Below are 5,000 nucleotides of genomic sequence, written 5' to 3'. Positions count from 1 at the left end.
TATATATATATATATACATATATATATATATACATACATATATATATATATATATATATATATATATATATACATACATACATACATATATATATATATATATATATATATGTGTGTGTGTGTGTGTGTGTGTGTGTGTGTGTGTGTGTGTGTGTGTGTATAAGCGCCAAGCAGAATGAAATCTCTTCGCTATGAGCACCGCGCCGCGACCCCCGCTGCCAACCCTGTGCCCTCCCGGCTGTAAAACTCTCGGCACCTTTTGCGGTTGGAGGTGAAGGATTTGCATAAAGAGCATTCACGGGGATTCACTTTGCCGGGAGTGAAATTCATCTTGCGTTTTCTTTTTCTTTGGTTTATGCTTCGAAGATGCTGTCTGTACACACTCGCGCACACACACAATATGTAGGCCTATGTATGTATATGGGTGTGTGTATGTATTTGTGTGTGTACATATATAAACATATATACCTATATATACATATATAGATATACTTATTGATCACTGTCTATATCTATCTATTTGTATGAATATTTGTCTAACATTTATCATTGTCAACTGTTCTTCCCTGTAAAGAGGTGAAGGGGGCACTGTACAAACGCGACACGGATAGTTGCATGTATTTTTGTTGTGGTCGAGGCGGGTGAGAGTTCAGACAGTTGAACGCGCAAACTTTATGAAGTTAAAGTCATAGGGAGAAACGCATTTTTTGCTGCTTAGGTGAGGTTCATTTCAATATCAACAATCCCTTTCACACTACGTGATGAAAACGTATTGCACAATCTTTATTATCCTCTCAGCTTTATATGCAATGCAATCCACGTGTTAACGACATGGTTCACCTTGTTAGCAATAAGCATGAAATCAAAACAACCCTGTGCCTAAGTGTGCCAACGTCTGGCCGTGCCGGGAAGGCTGCACAGGACGCCCATCCCAGCCTTGGCCTGCACCTCCTGACACCTCGATTTCGTGCACTCTCTCCCGCTCGACCCGTTTTCTGTGCGGTGGTAGAAAACGGGGATCGCTTCAGGGGATACTATCATGATGCGGGGATATATATTAACAGGTGGTAAAATATAAGGAGCATTTATTGGGAAAGAAATATACGCGGGTGGATGGCTGGATAAGAGAGTTAGATGCTGAAAGATGGTGATGAAGGAGCAAGCTTGGTAGAGTAGATTGTTTGGGCATTTCGAGCTCCAGGAGACAGAGATTTATTACGAGAAAAATATTGAGCGGACAGTGGTAGAAAATAATCGCATCATCATAGAGAAATCCTTGAGTTCAGGTCAGCTCGGACTAATTGGTGGCAGTCTTTGTAAACTGTGGAAGTTGAATCCGCTTAATGCACATCTAGCCTCGATCACCATTCCACGAGACTGGCGAAGCTTCCGCGTCATGTGATTCAGAGCAGGTCCAGTATATAATTGCCGCTAGAAACAGTCCTAGCAAAAACTCCCGGTAAAGAATTTGTCCTTGCTTTCTAAAATCATAATTCATTTCCAAAGAAAGAGGTCAAAGCAACAGATTAACAGACTGCAACTAGGAAGCGTCAGGGAAATCCAGTACCCTCCCCCCCTTGCGCCTCCCCCGCGGCTTGGCCATCCACCAAGGCCATTTTTTGTCTTCTATGGGCATCTCCCTGGTGAATCTTTCCATTTTAAGACCTAAGTCATCGGAAAGATCTCGCTTTTTATTTATTCGATGATCCTAAGGAAACACCTCGGCGAATCTCTCCCTTCCCCGTAATAGATGAAATGTTAAGAATTAGGTAGGGGTTCGTGGATGATGCGAGGTCTAAGTACTTATATAGACCTTGGGCTGATGCGCCGCGTCCGTTCGCGGCTGTAAACAAAGGTGCCCCGTGAGGCCTAGAGCAAAAAACCTTCTCAGCTGTGCACGGTAACCGGACCTTTTTAAAGGTCATGTATGCTCACTCCCAGGTATAGCTGATCACATTACAGCGAACCTTAAGCATTATGAATAACATGTTTTGTACTTGAATCTGATGTTTTTCATCAAGTATCTCCCAAAAATATATATATTTTTAAATCTATTTTCACCATCAACACAAAGAAAAAAACACCTTGTAATCTCAACTAATTGCTTTGGCGCCTTGACCCCAGAACAGCGAGCTCGGAAGAGTAACCCCAGGCTCTTCTTTGTCCCCCAGATGCGTGTGTCCTTCCTGCTGATGGCCGCGATCATGATGATGTGCGTGGTGGTGGGCTCAGCGGCTCCGCAGAGGTTCTTCTCGTGGCCCAAGTTCTTCAAGAGGAGGGCCAGGCTCAGGCCCAGGGGCGGCAGAGGTCGCGGCTGCACGGACTCGGGCCTCGGGATCGTGTCCTGCCGCTGATCTGTTGCTCTCATGGATTCACCTCGGGTCAGCCACCAGGATGACCCGTGTTGACTCCGCCTTCGGGCGCCAAGAGGTCGCAGCTGGACTATGAGGTCCTGGCTTGGCTGTCGACCTCCACGGGACCTGGCCCTCCCGAAGGCCTCCCTCTCGCAGCCCCGTTTGTGGCGGACTTCGGGCTCAGTGACGCCGACTTGGCACACCGCGTCAGGAGCCCAGGAGGATGCGGGGCAAGGGCCGTCCCTGTCCACATCTGCCACAGACAAAGGAGGCGCTGAAGGGCCCCTCGAGCCCCGCGTAGCCTCTGGACGCGGCTAGATGTGTAGTCTGTACACCTTGTATATTGCTACTCCAGTTCTAACCTGTGTACGACGGCGAGAGATAGGAACGAGGCCGTTCTTGCTCTCGCCGCCCCGTGCGAATCTAACCCTTCGTCCATCAGCTGTATCATGTTGCGTTTCATTATAAATTGACTCATTCAGCCAGATAAGATTTGATTAAAAAAAAAATAAAAATAGGTATTTCATAATGCTTGTTTGATCAATTATTTTTTCATCGAAGGTAACTTGTAAATGTATAAATGTATATAACCATTTTTGGAACAACTGAAAATTCTTATTAAATATGATTTGCACCATATGTATATTTTTTCTGACCCTGATCATATTTCATGAATACTAGATAATGCATTTCCTAATATCGCCCTTGACCAGTGGCCTTTAAGCGTATATTTGTTCAGAAACATAACTGGGAAAATGCGCTGATATACTTCCGGTAAAAGCGCTTCTCAAAACACTTACTTCTTACCTTATCCCTGTTTACTAGAAGCTGCGACATTCAGAGAAAAATCCAATCACTAAAATGTGCAAAATAAAATCATAAGAAAAGAGATTATCAAGGAAAAGACACAAACAAAAAAGTTTAATGAGCAAAACAAGAAATCTGGAATAACAAAAATGTACGATGATTATTTTCATGATATAGATTGGTAAACGTTTTGTAATAAAACAGATATATAAAAATACAATATTGACAGAACATCGTATATCACAGAATAAATCATATCAACATCACTGACGGCTTTTCAAAATGTTTCTGACAATAATCTAGATTCTCAGGCATTCTGCATTCACATAAGAAATGGTGAATGAAGACGAAATGACATATGATATTTAATTAATAAGATAATGACTGTGAAAAGGAAATGACGATGATGCTTTGTATAATGATGAATATATCTGTGGTCATACTGATAGTGATAATGAAGATAGTGAAGATCATTTTTTGTAACAATGATGATGCTGATGGCCTTAATCATAATAATAACGATAATGGAATGATAATAATTATAATGATGATGACAATAATAATACTAAAATGATGATAATAATCCAAAAAGTAATGACGATTCTAATGATAATAATGGTAATTATTATAATTATGATGATAATGATAGTATTAGAAATGACGTTAACAATGATGATAATGATCATAATAACAATGATGGTAATGATGATAAAATGATAATAGCAATAATCCCCATTATTATCATTATCATTATTATTGTCGCTATTACCATTATTATTATTACTATTATCATTATCATATTGATAATATCTATCGATGATAGTGATAATCATAATCACAATGATAATAACAACATTATTAAGGACAATGACAATAATAATTGGATAAGGATAATGATGATAAAAATGATGGTGATACTAAGAAAATAGTATCAACGAAAATGATGATAATAACAAAGATAATGATAATGACAGGGGATATTTAGGCAATACAAGAGATATATTTAACCGGTTTCAAATATATCTTCGTCACAAATACATATATTTCTGCCGAAGATATATTCGAAACTGGTTAAATACATCTCTTGTATTGATATTCATTTTCACTCATACCTTTGCAACATTTGTCAACATGAATATCGACAATTGGGACGATGCTAAAAACGAAATAATGATATCTATCTTTTTGTCTATATATATGCATATCTATGATATATGTATGTATATACTGTATATATATATAAGTGTATGCATATATCAATGTATATATATATATATATATATATATATATATATATATATATATATATATATATATATATGTATGTATGTATGTATGTATATATATATATATATATATATATATATATATACATATATGTATGTATGTATGTATGTATGCACACACACACACACACACACACACACACACACACACACACACACACACACACACACACACACACACACACACACACACACACACACACACACACACACACACACACATAGACACACACACACAGACACACACATACACACACATATATGTATGCGCGCGCGTGTGTGTGTGTGTATACATACATACATACATATATATATATATATATATATATATATATATATATATATATATATATATATATATATGTGTGTGTGTGTGTGTGTGTGTGTGTGTGTGTGTGTGTGTGTGTGTGTGTGTGTGTGTGTGTGTGTGTATGTATGTATATATATATATATATATATATATATATATATATATATATATATATATATATATGTATGTATGTATGTATGTATACGCACACACGTCCCCAGTGCCCTGATGCTCTCCCTGCCC

At 38.5% G+C, this 5,000-nt stretch overlaps 1 long non-coding RNA gene across 1 annotated transcript in view; it reads left to right on the top strand.

The window, feature by feature from the left end:
- LOC138859781 (uncharacterized) overlaps window positions 1-2,991 on the top strand; it is an 8,647-nt gene extending 5,656 nt beyond the window's left edge. Inside the window, exon 2 of the long non-coding RNA XR_011398222.1 lies at window positions 2,172-2,991. This is a non-coding gene — a long non-coding RNA (uncharacterized lncRNA). The remainder of the gene's footprint in view (window positions 1-2,171) is intronic.
- The last annotated feature ends 2,009 nt before the right edge of the window (window positions 2,992-5,000 follow it).

The sequence above is a fragment of the Penaeus vannamei genome, chromosome 38 (genome assembly GCF_042767895.1).
Source record: "Penaeus vannamei isolate JL-2024 chromosome 38, ASM4276789v1, whole genome shotgun sequence".
Lineage (NCBI taxonomy): Eukaryota > Metazoa > Arthropoda > Malacostraca > Decapoda > Penaeidae > Penaeus > Penaeus vannamei.
Note: the sequence above shows the minus strand (reverse complement) of the source record. Positions and strands in the feature narration are given on the sequence as shown.